A 15,315-nucleotide genomic window follows, 5' to 3' on the forward strand; every position below is an offset into this window, starting at 1 on the left:
GGGCAGTAATAAGTACACTATTATTAAGGGCAGGTGGAGTTGGTAGAGTGGCTCAAGTGGTAAAGCATCTGTCTAGCAAGCGCAAGGCCATGAGATCAAACTCCAGTATGAGAAAAACAAAAAAAGCCTGTAGCACACTAGTGAATTAAAGCACAACTCATTCACACATCTCAACACACACAAATCCCCAAGACAAAAATCTCACAACCATTACATCAAGATTCAAACAAGTAAAATGGTAGAACCTAATCTAGGTAGGAAAAAAGAGGGATTGCAGGAGCCATAAGTGTAAGATTTCAGCATTCACTGTTAACCCCCACAATCTTTCTGGCAACATATAATAAGAAACCCAGCAATCTTAATTTGAGCAACACAGATGGAGATGGAGATACTAGCTGAAAAGTAAACAACACTTTGCACTTTGTGTAAGTATATTCCTGGAGCTTTATTTACAACAGACAAAAAAACCAAGAAAGTCAATGTCCAACAGTATTAAGTGTGGCAATATTCCTACAGGGAAACACATCCACTCACACAAAAGTTACATGTGTAGACTATGTAAATACATGGAAAAGACCACACAAAATGTAAACTCAGGGCAGATGACAGTGCCTCACACCTATAATCCTAGCTACTCAGGAGGCAAGATCAGGAGGATAGGGGCTCAAAGCCAGCCTAGGCAAATAGTTCCCAAGACCCTATCTCAGGAAAAAAAAAAAAAAAAACACAAAAAAGGGCTGGTGGAGTAGCTCAAGGCGTAGGCCCTGAGTTCAAACCCCAGTACCACAAAAAAAAATTAAGTTTTCTTTTGCTGGAAATATGGCTCAAGAGGTAGAGCACCTGCCTTGCAAGTGTAAAACCCTGAGTTCACACCCCAGCACTCAAAGAAAAAAAAAAAAATTCTCTTGATGTTTGCTGATATTCTAACAAAATTATTGTAGTTACCATGGTCTTGTTAATCACCTTCCCTTGACATCACTAAGCTAATTTAGCATTTTTTTAAATACTTCCAAATCAACACCCAGTATACTGACACTTGACCTGTAGATAGGGTCTATATGGCCTACCCAAAATCACTCCTCGTATTTATGACAATAAAAAGAAAAAAAACTGGCATATGCTCCACTAATTTGTATCCTGGCTTAAGAAGTGACAAAATCAATGGAGTCCAGCAAATCCTCCTCTGTGCACACCCACCTCATCTCCATCACCTCCGCAGCACAGGGTAACTGGAGAACAATTCAGTAGGATGTATTTAAACATTTAAATATCCACCCCATTCCAGGAAGTATGACACCAAAGGCATGAACAAGAATGGTCACTGCAGGAGTGGCTTAGAAAACACTGGAAATAACCATGATGCTCATTAGTTATCTATAGTTTTGCTCTCAGTAATTTCAGATGCAAATATTCTATTGCAGTTTGAAAACACTACGTGGAAAATTCCAGAAACAATTCATAACACATATAAATTACTCGGCAATTCACAACACTTAGAAATTCCACAGCATTCTGAGTAGTGTGATGCCATCATGTACCATCCCACCCAGCAGGACAAAGGGCAAGAAGTGAATCATCTCCCTGGTCCAGAATATCCACACTGTATCCACTACCCATAATCTCAGTTACAAGATCCACTGTTGCAGGGCTTGCATGAAAGTAGCTCTTATTTCACTTAACAATGGCCACAAAGTACAAGAGTAGTGATGCTGGCAATTTGGACATGCCAAAGAGAAGCCCTGACAAGCATCCTTTGAGTAAAAAGGTGAAAGTACTTGGCTTAAGGCAAGAAAAGTATCATATGCTGAGGTTGCTAAGACCGATGGTTAAGAACATATCCCTTCTGTTCAAAACCATGAAGAAGAAAAAAGAAACTCATGATTGCTTTTTTTGTTGTACCTCAAACTGCAAAAGTTACAGCCAGTGTGTGTTAAGTGCTTGATAGAAAAGGCATTAAATTTGTGGGTGGAAGATATGAATGTTGGCAAGGTGTTGAGCCAGAAAGCACTCACAATTTTAAGGGCTTCAGCAAGGGATCCCCGGAGATGAGTGACACTAAACCATTTACTGCAAGTAAGACATAGTCACAAAGACTCAGGAATAGGTTTGGACTGAAAAACCTGCTCTTGTTCTTAATTTCTTACTGTGCCAAGTTTATAAACTGTATTTTATTAAACTGTATATGATACAGCGTTCAGTACTTATCTGCAGGTTCAGGCAACTACCTAGGATCTTGAAACACACCCCCCATGGGTAAGGGAAGACTACTGTACAGCCATACAAGTGAAGCCCGAAAAGCACTTACATGAATTCTATGTGAAAAAATTTCCAAGGCATGTCATGTGGAAAAAGCAAGTTGAAAAACAAAGTATGTATTGTAACACCACTAGTATAAAGCACTTACAAAATAATATGCCTTTTCTTTTCCTTAGTCAATCTACCCGGCAGGAAAAGGTGAGGCAAGAATGGTGACGACATGAGATGCCTACCTTTCCTAAGACATTTTAAGGTTTTACAAGGACAATGCCTCATTTTTACAAATTTTAAGAAAAATCTCTGGGTCATAAATTACAGGTAATTTATCTAATATTTCATTAAGGGAATTCAAATCCATGAGTGTGGGTGGTTTGAATCAGGTTGGGACAAGGCATCCAAGGCCCATGGTCTTCTCATCTGACTACACAACAAACCCCGGTCTATGCCTCTCCAAGTTAAGTTTGTTTTGCTTAAATAAACAAACCCAGTGAAAAACAACAAAAAAGACCCCCAGCACTTTCAGTGCCAGACCAAACCTTTTTTAAAGAAATCTTACATATAATCACAAACTCATTAATAAGCATTTTTACTTTTAATCCAAAGCAATAGTGTTACAAGACCTGAGCCAATCTTCACTTCATTAAAACAATGTCTTTGCCCACATAACTACTGAGGTTGTTTATTTCACTTGGTCTGGTTTTAATCAAAGCAGAAAAATGAGTAGGGAGGCAAAGCTACTGCATCTTGAGCATAACTTTCAAAGACTCCCAGCATTTTCTCTCTCACACAGACTAGACAGCAACAGGTCTCAGCTCCCCATGGGTTCTTGGCAATCAGCCAGGTTTGGGAACCCAAACTTTAATAGATCCTTGAGCAGTAGTTCTCAACCTGTGCTGCATATGGTTATTATTTTTAAAAATATAGTGTGAGAAACACCACCCTTCCCAACATTTATTTAATAACCCCCCCCCCCAGGAGTGAGTCTATGTCATCTGAATTTCTTCTTCTTTAGATTAAGAACAAACTTCCAAGGACAACTGGGAGTTACTCTTACAAGCCCATTGAGGAGAGCATGGTTATCAGGATGGACTATGGGAAATGCAGAAGAGCATGGAAGGCGACCAGGTGAAACACCAATCCCTGGTTTTACTAGCTATCACAGGATGAGGCTGACAGGACCAGATTCTAGTAGTACACTGGGTCCCATCACAGACCAAGCTTCAGGGAAAGAAATTACACCAGCTGTGGAACGTGTTAATAAAGTCATTTAACTGTTTTTGTTTTGCAGTGCTAGGAATGGAATGCAGGGCTCTATACCTCTAGGCAAGTGCTCTACCACTGTGCCATCCCCCAAGTTACCAATTTTTTAAAAAGTATTGGACTTCTCTGACCTCTGACGGTCCACTGATCTCAAACCCCATGAGAATTCTACCATAAGGCTACCAGCGCCCGACTGCCCTGCAATTCTTTACTCCTTTTAGTTGTCCCTTTCTCTTCCTATCTCTAGGAGTTTTACTACCTAGTCACCTTATGTAAGTAAATAGTGCAATCCTTGTCCTTTTGTGTCTGGCTTTTTTTCACTTAATTAATTACATGCCTGTAATCCAAACTATCTGGGAGGCACAGAACAGAAGGATCGCAGTTCAAAGCCAGCAGGGGTCAAATACTTCTCGAGGCCCTATCTCAAAAACACCCAACACAAAAAAGGGGTGGAGAAGTGGCTCAAGTGGTAGAGCAATTGTGAGGCCCTGAGTTCAAATCCCAGTCCATAAAAAATAAAAATAAAAACCAGGCACAGTGGCTAACCCCTGTAATCCTAGCTACTTGAGAGGCTGAGAATGGGAGATCATGGTTGGAGAGACCCCCACCTCTAAAATAACCACAGTAAAAATGTGATATGGTTCAAGTGGTAGAGCACCTGCTTTGAAAGTGTGATGTCCTGAGTCCCACACCAAAACACCAATCCCACCAAAAAAAAGTATCAGAACAGATATCTCACTAAATAAAGTATATACAATACATAGTTTTAAAAAAAGATGAAAAGATGTTGTCTTAGTCCATACTTTCTATACTACAGAATATCATAGACTGAGTAATATGTAACAAGTCTCATCAGGTAAGAGACTTCTTATTCCCTCATAACATGATGTAAGATACAGAGAACAAAAGGAGGGATGGGGCAATGCTTATATAACAAACTCACTCCTGAGGGCTGGCAGAGGGGCTCAAGGGTAGAGCACCTGCCTAGCAAGCATGAGGCCCTGAGTTCAAGCCTCAGTACCATAAAAAAAATTTAAAAAAAAAAAAGAAAGAAAGAAAAGAACTGACAAACTCACTCGAGATAACATTAAGCAATAAAATCCATCAATTCATGAAAGCAGAGTACTCATGATTCCTATCTCTCTCTCCCCTCTCTTTTTGGTCAGGACTTGCTATGTAACCCAGGTGATCCTCCTTGCTTCAGTCTGCAGAATTCTGGGATTACAAGTGTGAACCACCACAATTAGCTATCTAACCATCTCTTAAAGATCTCAACTCTCAACACTGTTGTACTGGATTTACATTTCCAACATAGGAATTTATGGAGGACACATTTAAAACAGAGTAGATACTCTTCATACACCATGAAACAATCACAAAGGAAAACAATAGCACTATATATCTGTTAGAATCTTGAAGAGCCAAAACATCGACACCACCAGGTGCTAGGGAAGATGCAGGATAAGAAAAACTCTCATTTTCTGCTGGCAGGAATGACAAATGGGCATATGGAAAACACTTCGGCAGTTTCTTACAAAACTAACATACTCTTACCATACAACTCAGCAATCATGCTCCTGGTGTTCACCCAAAAGTGCTAAAAATATGTGCACACAAAAAATTACAGCTTTATGCATACTGCCCAAACTTGGAAGCAACAAAATGTCCTTCAGCAGGTGAGTGGACAAATAGACTGGTATATCCATAGTGCAGTATTACTCAGCACTATAAAGAAATGAGCTACCAAGTCAGGAAAAGACATGGATAAATCTTAAGTGCATGTCTGCTAAGTCAAAAGCCAATGTGAAAAGCCACATGCTGTGTGGTGCCAACTTACACCTCTGGAAAAAGAAGACTGTGAAGACAGTGAAAGCATCAGTGGTTGCCAGAGGTTCAGGAAGAGAAAGGAACAACTAAAAGGAGTAAAGAATTGCAGGGCAGTCGGGTGCTGGTTGCTCACGCATGCCTGTAATTGTAGCTACGGAGACAGAGATCAGGAGAATCAAGGTTTGAAGGCAGTTCAGGCAAACAGTCTGAGAGACTCTACCTTGAAAAAACTCATCATAAAAAAACAAAACAAAACAAAAAAGGCTTGTGGAGTGGCTCAAGGTTTAGGTCCCAGTACCACAAAAAAAAAAAAAAAAAAAAAAAAAAAGAATTTTAGGGCAGTGAAACTATTTTGTATGATAGATACTATATGATGGGTGCATTTGCCAAAGCCCTCCAAATATGTAACACCAATGCTAATGAAATGCTAATGTAGCATTACTAATGTAAACCATGAGTGAATGCTAGTGTAAACTATGGACTTGGTTAACAGAAATGTACTGGGCTCGTCAATTTTAACAAATGTACCACACTGCTCAACATGTTGACAACAAGGGAAACTGAGGGCAGGGGCATAGGGAAACTACTTTCTGCTCAATTTTTCCATAAACCTATAACTGCTTTTTAAAAAGACAACTATTAAAATGTATGTGCCTTGGGGAGGAGACACAAACGACGAGCTCCTTCTGAATAGAGAAGTGTGTGACAAGGGTCATCTTGCCCAGGTCTGAGAGGCTTCATTCGCTGCCTTCCCCACAGGGATGTCCTGCGGACCTGAGGAAGCCACGCCCAGCCCACACCTACCCTAGTGGCAGTGCTGCAGAAGCCATACTCACTTTATAGGCCACGCTGCCCTCCCTCATACTGCTGCTGCCCTGTTCCAATCTGCACAGCTGCTACAGGTAAACATGGAGGGAAAATAAAACTGATGGAGGGTCTGTTAAGAACCAGACACTCCCAGTTCCCTGAGAAGCATTCTGAGATGCATTCCAGCAATAACTGAAAAAGCAGCCAGAGATTCAGAATATCTAAGTTTATAATCCTTCCTGGTGAGCTGGCAAATACAGGCAACAATCATTAGTGGCTACTACCATCACAAAAAGAAGACATTCAGATTCTACGTGTCATGAGTACACACCACAGTATTCCTGCAGCCAGGCACAAGGACTCACACCTGTAATCCCAGCTTGGAAGGCGAAGAAAGGGAGTATCCTGGTCCAAGGCCAGCCTGGGCAAAAAAATCAGTGAAACCCCCATCTCAAGCCTGGTATGGTGGTACAATCCTGTAACCCCAGCTACTTGGAAGGAACAGGTAGAAGGATAGCAGTCTAGGCCTGCCCCAGACAAAAAAATGAGAGACCCTACCTGAAAAATAAAGCAAAAAAAGGGCTGGGGACGTGGGCTCAAGTAGTAAAGTACCTTCCTAGCAAGCTTGAGGCCCTGAGTTCAAATCTCAGTACTGCTAAAACAAACAAAAAAAGGTATTACAGTTAGGCATGGTGGCACATACACCTATATTCCCAGATACTCAGGAGGCACAAACAGGAGGATTATGGTCCAAGAGGACAAAAAGCATGAGGCCCTACCTGAAAAACAAATTAAAAAGCAAAAGGACTGGAGGGCATGGCTCAAGTGGGTAGAGCACTTGCACAGCAAGTACCAAGCCTCAATTTCAGTCCCCAGTACCTAACACTAACACACACACACAGCATACAGGGCAACTGGAGAAATAGAAACATTGGTATTTATACGACTAAAGAATTATCCTGTGTTTGGGTGTCATATGGTATTGTGGTAGTTAAGTTTCCTTTTTAAGTCCTTATCTTTAGACAGATCAGAAATAGTTATATGAAATTATGTGATGTGGAATTTGCTTCAAAATAATGTGATATGGGAATGCAATGGGGTGTGAGTCAAATAAATATACCCAAAAGACTCTGATCCCCTTTTTCCAAAGAAATAAAAGCTAAAAATGAGTTCTACCCCCAAAGTTGCAAAAGAATCAATTTCTATTATTTAAATAAAATTAAATTGGAAAGATTAAAAATTATACCCACAGTAGGAATCCAGATTGATAAAAAGAAAAAAATTGTATGTGTACACAGATTACAAAGTCTAAAAAATACAAATAAAAAGAAAAAACAAACAAAAAAGTCTGAAAATACTCATACCAGTATACTGCACAGGTTATTTTTCTTCCCTTCATTTAGCTGTATTCTCCAGGTTTTTAGCATTTATTAGTAGTACAAAAAATATATGTTGATTTTCAAAGCAAGTAAGTACTCCTAAAGGACAGTGGTATCCACACCTCATACAAACCAGAAAGAACAAATAATTACCTTCAGGGGAGGTAGCTCAGTTGGCAGAACACCTGCCTAGCATGTGTGAGGCCCTAAGCCTGATTCCCAGCACTGGAAAAAAAAATAAAATTAACTTCAAGGAATAGAGATACTGAATTTTCATATCTCATCACTAAATATTAAATTCAAAACTGCATATCCATAATCCTAATGGATTTTAATTCTTGCTTTCGAAAAAATTCACAGTAATTGATGTTATATTATTTGAGCAGAATCAAAACAGTGACTACTTTTCCATTAAGGGAAAAGTTAGTGACCCAGTCCCTATTCTTAGTCCAGAAAGCACTTCATATGAAGCTTAAAGCTGGGGCATAGCTCAGTGATGGAGCATTTGCATAACAAGTGCTAGGCCCTAGGCTCCATCTCCATCACTGCAAAATTTAAAAAAAGAAAAAAAGAGAGAGAGAGAGAAACAATTTATTCTAGCTTAGAACTGAAGATACAGTACTTACTCTATACAGTTGTAAGGTATTACTCCGATGTAACAATACTGAAAAAAATCCTTTGCCATCACCAATAAACAAGGTTTACTCCCCAAAATACAGCCAAACCATACACATAACATGGGGAAGGACAAGACTTTCAATTCTGAAATCAACTCAGTAGTTATACTTTTATATGTTTTTTAGAAACTGAGACTTAAATCTGCTTCATGTTAATAGTTAGTTTCTAAGAAAAAACAATTTATAAAATACTAAGGCCTTTGTAGTCCTGCCTATAATTCCAATGCTCAGGAGACGGAGGCAGAAGGATCAAAAGAACAAGGACAGCCTAAGATACAGAGCAAGACCCTGTATCAAAATAAACAACAAAAAATCCCACTAAGGCTGTTGTGGAGACAGTAGTCCAGATAGTTGAGAAGTAGAAGTAGGGAATCACTTGAGCCCACAAAATTAAAACTAGCATAGGGCCGGGAACTGGTGTCTCATGCCTATAATCCCAGCTACTCAGGAGGCAGCTATCCAGAGGATTCCCATTCTAAGTCAACCCAAACAAATAGATCTTGAAACCCTATATCAAAAATACCCAACACAAAAAAGGGCTGGCGGAGTGGCTCAAGCAGTACAGCACCTGCCTAACAAGAATGAGGCCCCAAGTTTAAAACCCCATTACCACCCAAAAAAAAAAAAAAAAAAAAAAAAAAGACTAGCATAGGCAACACAGTGCAACCCAGTCTCAAAAAGGAGAGTAAGGGGAACGAGAAAGAGAAGAAAAGAAAAGGAAAGTGCTCGCTTTGGCAGCACATATACTAAAAAACCGGAATGATACAGAGAAGATTAGCATGGTCCCTGCGCAAGGATGACACGCAAATTCGTGAAGTGTTCCATATTAAAAAAAAAAAAAAAGAAAAAGAAAAGGAAAAAAGAAACACTAAAAAGTACTTCAAAGACAAAGCTAAACACAAAAAAAAACTGGTGGAGTGGTTCAAGTGGCAGAGTGCCTGCCTAGCAAGCATAAGGCCCTGAGTTCAAACACCATTACCATCAACAAAATTAAAACGATTCTACTAAGAAAAACTAAATATTGAAAATTGTGGGGTTTTTCTTTTTTTTTTTTTTGGCAGTACTGGGGATGGAACCCAGGGCCTTCTCCATGGTAGGCAAGTGTTCTACCACTGAACTATATCCCTAGCCAACTAAGACTGCTTAAATTACTATTTTAGTGAGAGATTTCTAATTGACAAAGTTCTCATTACTGCCTGTATATTTTTTAAATAAAAATTAAGAATAAAATGTGGTGACAAGCAAGGGATGCAGTAGAGCATTTGCCTAGCACGCACAAGGCATCTACCAGTGCCACAAAAAAAAAAAAAAAAAAAGAAAAGAAATCCGGTGGCGTTATTATGAGGTTTAATGAGATGACAGCAGAATGAACTCTCTCTACACATATCAGAAGAACTAAAGCACAGTGGCACACCTAATACTGCCTAGGATGCACAGGATCTAGATCTCTCACACATTATATATTGAAATCAAGAGTGGCCTTAAGCTAGATTTTTTTATTAATTTGCAACCAAAATGTCCTATGATGTATTCACTCAAGAAAATGGTTTCGCTTAGCCATTTCTTTAAAAACTAAACATGTCCTTACCATATGGCACTTTTGGGCATTTATCTCCCAAAATGAATCCTTATGTTCACACAAAAATGTGTATGTAAGGGATGGCAGAGTGGCTCAAATAATACAGCACCTTCTAGCAAGTATAAGGCCCTGAGTTCAAGCCAGAGTACCACAAAAAATAAAAACGTTTACAGCAATCTGGGCACCGGTAGCTCACACCTATAATCTTACTCAAGAGATAGAAATTAGGAAGATCAAAATTTGAAACCAGGCTGGACAAATACCCAGCACAAAAATGGGCTGGTAGACTGCCTCAAGTGGTAAAACATCTGCCTAGCAAATTTGAGACCCTGAGTTCAAATCCCAGTACCACTCAGACAAATAAACAAATAAATAAACGTTTATAGCAGCTTTATTTGTAATAGTCAAAACTAAGGGCTGGAGGTGTGGCTCAAGTGGTAGAGTGCCTGCTATGCAAGCATGAAGCCCTGAGTTCAAACCCCAGATACAGGGGAAAAAAAAAAAACCTAAAAACAGTCAAAACTAGAAACCACCCTTCTGGAGGTTAATGTCCTTCCACAGGTGACTGATTAAACAAACTATGGTTCATCCATTCAGTAGAACATTACTCAACAATAAAAAGGAAGGAATTATCGGGACATGACAATTTGCAGGACTCTCAAAGGAATTATAGTGAGAGGAAAAAGCCAAAGTTACATACTATGTGATTCCATTTATATAACTCTCAAAATGGCAGAATTACAAACCACTGACTGGTGATTGTTGCGGGTTAGGGATGTGTGTGACTGTGAAAGGGCAGTGTGATAGAATTTTTCTCTATCTTTTTTGTTGTTTCCCTTATCAGTAAACAACCTGGGCAGTGGTGATGAGAACACCAAACCTGAGTTCTGTATCTTGACTGGTGGTGTTACACGAATCTACACAACTACATACATACACACAAGTGAAATTAAAAAAGGCTATGAACTGAAACAATGTCAATTTCCCAGTTTGAATATTATATTTATGTGGGATATTACCACCAACTGAAACTGAACAAAAGGACTATGAGATCTCTCTACTAGTTTATGCAACTTCCTACATATCTATAAAATTATTTCAAAATAAAAAGTGAAAAAAAATTAGGTCAAGCTATGTACAAAGGAGTTAATTATAACAAATGAAAAAGGGTTAGGATAGCATTTGAAACATAGTAATAAAGCTAAAGCTTGCTGTTTTATCAGGTACTAAGATTTGAACTCAGGACTTTGCATTTGCAAGGCAGATGCTCTATTGCTTGAGCCATCCCTCTGTCCCCTTTACTCTGGTTATACTGGAGACAAGGTCTCACTTTTTGCTGCCCAGGCTGGTGTGGACCACCATCTTCCTATTTTAGGCTTCCCGCCATACAAGGATATTGGGGATGGCTGAGATGACAGGTGCACACCACAGTGCCCAGCTACTGGTTGAGAGGGAGTCTCTCAGACTCCCTGCCCACACTGGCCTTGACATGTGATCCTCCCAATCTTAACCTCCCAAGTAGCTAGGAGTCACTGGTGCCCAGCTGAGCACCTCTACTAAAACAACTAATCTGGAAGAAAGATTTCTGCACTAACTACATACAAATACTGCCAAAGCACAACTTGAACTAGCAGCTAGCAAATAGTACATGCAATCTCTGGCCACATAGTATGACTTTTTGTAGACTTGAAATTGTTGGAAGTGAATAATGAACTAGTACACAATGTAAATGGCTCCACAGTCGATTTTTCCCAAAAATCTTTAACTCAAATTTCCATGTAACCCAAAGTTCACAGTATCCAAAAATCTTGTACATTATCAAGTAATTAATCAGATGGAAATAAATGTACCACCCACTGTGTAGCTGCAGATTAATGAAAAGTCTCACTCAAGGCCATTCTTGACTTCACTACATAATCACTTACAAGAAAATAATTATGTTAATCTTAAAAATAGTAGGCTTTCTGGTGTTCTGCAGCAGCTGAGTCCCTAGCAAATCTTCTCAGGTGGAGAACAATCTAGTAGCCATTCTCTTGAATTCCTCAGGAGGCTCTGTGTAAGTTGTTCAGTAGTCCTGTAGGAAAGAGCACAGACCAGCTGCTGGCACCTGGATCCTAATCTTCAAAATCTTCTGTGGCCCACAGCCCATCAAGAATGCTTCGTACCTGTGTGTAAATGATTTATAGTCTCTGGAGTCGTGGGTGTGATCCTGAAATAGTTTCCTGCACTAAATGTTACTCTAACAGACTCAGCAGAGAATAGAAAGCTATGTGAAATTGTATGACGGCTTCCCAAAGAAGTGACTGTAGCCAGGCACTGGTGGCTCACACCTATCATCCTAGCTATTCAGGAGGCAGAGATCAGGAGGATTGAGGTTCAAAGCCAGCCTGGGCAAATAGTTCTTAAGATCTCATTTGAAAAATACCCAACACAAAAGAAGACTGGTGGAGTGGCTCAAGTGGGAAAGTGCCTGTGTAGCAAGTGGGAGGCCTTGAGTTCAAACCCCAATACCACCAAACTACAATAACAAAAAAAAGTACCTGTAATTTTTCTCAGTTTCAGCAAGTGTTACAATACCTAACCACTCGTTGGCATCATGTGACATACAGGTAGTCTGAGAACCATCAAGGGAGACAACCATCTGGTCAGTTCACTCAGTCAGGGAGCCCTCAAGGTCTCTAGGTCTCTCCCCTTGGATCTTATAAACTCCTAACACCAGAACTGATTGACAGCAGTTTCACGGACGCTGTTGAAGTATAGGATGATACTATGCTAGGATCAGAATTATTCTAGCACACAAACAATCTCCCTGCCTTAAGACTTTTCTAGTACCTTTCTCCCATCTATCTTTCCTGCAATGTACTAAACCTTCTCTGTGAACACAGGGTAGACTCCAAAAAGCTCCAGCAGTTCACTGTTTCCTTTTGCTTCAACATCTAAAAACATAATGTGGGGGTGAAAAAAAAAAAGGCCACACACTGAAATGTCAATGATGATATGTGGTGATGGCAATTCACTGACCATAGACTTAGAAGTTGGAAGTCATGATATGAAAGTAACTTAGTTGAAAACAGTAAACAACATTTGGAGAAATTCTCGAATATGAATTAAAATATTAGTATCAAATCTACACTCTAATGTCTTCTTAAAAAGCACATTTAAAGGTTGGGCACAATGACTCATGCAGGGAATCCCACCTACTTAGGAGACAGAGATTGATAGGATGAAGGTTTGAGGTTAGCCCTGGCAAAAAAAGTTAGTGAGAACTCTATCTCAACCAGCAAGCCAGACATGGAAGTGCATGCCTGTCATCCCAGCTACTCAGGAAGCATAAAGAGAAGATCACGGGCCAGGCCATAAACGAGAGACCTGATTTGAAAATTAATTAGGGCAAAAAGAGTTAGGGGCATGGCTCAAAATAGTAGAGAACCTAGCAAGTACAAGGCCTTAAGTTCAAGCGCCAGTACTGCCCCCCACAAAAAACATATTTCAGTACCCAAATCAAACCTAAAGGTCCCAGATCACTAGAAAATTACTGCAGGCTACATTTGCAAATGCACAGAAATTAAACTTAGCACAAATAGCACAGTATAAGGCCTCAAATTCTCTCCTACTCCATGTATGTTAATCTGCCAGACAGTTTTGGAGCCCAGCAGTAACATCAATCCCACTAATGACATTGTGAGGAATAAGCCACTGGCCAGTGAGCTTGGGCTTATTATGATATAGTGAACACTGAGCACTAGTTATGGCACATGTGAGGCCATACTGCCCCAGTGCAGCAAAGAGCACTGCAGTCCCCAAATCCCTGCTAGACATTTCCACCTAAACATTGTCTTATCTTCTGCCCCAAACCAACAGTCATTCTAGCCTTTATTCTGAACACAAATATGTCCCCAGTTACTCAAGTTCAAACCTATAGTATGATTATTAAATATACTAAGGGAGTAAGGATCCTCTCCATCCTTATCTTGTAATACCTCTCCCATTCATTCTTCCAAACATCCCTATTCCACCTATCCTTAGTTCAAGATTACTTCAACTTAAGTTTCCTGGGACAGAGGATGTAGCTCAGTGGTAGAATAGTAACTACCTACCATATACAAGACACTAGATTCAACCCCCAGCACTACCAAAAAAAAAAAAAAAAACTACTTAAGTTTCCCATTGGGGTCTTCTTGATGTCCCCTCAGCCAAATCAAATTCATACTCCAAACATTAAACAAGTAATCTAAGCCTTGACAAAACACCTACAGACTTCTCAGTGTAGCCAACACAAACCTATCCTCATGAGCTTGGGCAAGCATCAAGAACCTTCCACAAGAAATTTCTGAACACCAGGGCTCTAAATATCTGTAAGTCCTCTATGCCATTCTTTTTTTCTCCGTGGTAATCAGCAATTAAATATTTGAAAAGAAAAGGGCTTATGGCTTGATTTCATGGGCAACCAGAAGGAGCAGGTGGACTGCATCCCACACCACACCCAGCCCTAGGAGAATGAAGCCCAAGCGAGGAGGGGGGCGCAGGGATGCAAACAAAATCCCTGTGGTTTTCTGGAGACAAAGTGAGACCAGGGGAATTTCATTCTGAAAAAAAGCCTATGAAATCCAAATATCTTAATTCCACACATTAAAGAAATTTCAATCCAATGGGTAAGAGGGAATATATATCTAAAAAGAAAACTAAACGCGAGTTTGCTCAGACCATGAAGCAAGTAGTTCAAGAGTTGAACAACCAAAAACCCCAGAAAGTGGTCAAGGGAAGAAGTCAGGATTTTGTACTACATCTCAAAGAAGTGTTCATGGAATAAGTTAACCAGTTCGGCTGATGCAGAGAACACCAAGACATAAAGAGAGAGCAGACAGCTGTCTCAGAATTCTATTCTACTTCTCACGTGCTTTCTTAGTCCTATCTCCCCATCTGGACAGTTAATTCAGAGGCCAGGAACCATAATTTGTTAATCTATCAGTCATATGCTATAAAATGTTGGAAACAGTTTTACTATACTTAATCTCAGAATAGCATACACATTGAGGTGCACTCTGAATTCAAATTGTTTAAATACCTGTATTAAAATTAGCAGAAATCTCTTAAAAGTTCAGAAATAAAGATACACAAATCAAGAATCATTTAGCATCCAGAGGCTCTTACAAAAACACTTTTAGGACCTGCTTGACACATTTTCAAAACTAGTTGTTCTCAGACTCGAAAAGTTAAAAAATTTAATTACTGACATCTTCTTTAGGAAGAGACCAAAGAATGGAAAGTCTAATAGAGTAATAAGCCATTTTAAAACAGGTTTACAACTGGTCTTTGAACAGTAATCTCTCTGGGAAATGAACATTGCTCCCTAATCCTTTGGAGGACAATGCAGTATTTGAATCAGGAACAAGAACATTTTGCTTCTACGTAAGTTCAAATGTGAACCTTTCACAGTATCCTCTACGTTAAATACCAAGGAGAGAGAGGAGAACAACTTCTGATAAAAAAAAAAAAAAAGAAAAGAAAAGAAAAGAAAAGAAAAGAGGTG

General features: G+C 39.6%; 1 protein-coding gene and 1 non-coding gene across 4 annotated transcripts in view; one reads left to right on the forward strand and one right to left on the reverse strand.

Annotated features, from left to right (window-relative positions):
- Nucleotides 1-15,315, reverse strand: part of Tent4b (terminal nucleotidyltransferase 4B) — a 59,871-nt gene that overhangs the window by 41,577 nt on the left and 2,979 nt on the right. The window lies entirely within an intron of this gene.
- LOC141417635 (U6 spliceosomal RNA) lies at nt 8,929-9,037 on the forward strand. Its single transcript, XR_012442287.1, has one exon. It is a non-coding gene; the product is annotated as a U6 spliceosomal RNA (small nuclear RNA).

This window comes from Castor canadensis, chromosome 15, assembly GCF_047511655.1.
Source record: "Castor canadensis chromosome 15, mCasCan1.hap1v2, whole genome shotgun sequence".
Lineage (NCBI taxonomy): Eukaryota > Metazoa > Chordata > Mammalia > Rodentia > Castoridae > Castor > Castor canadensis.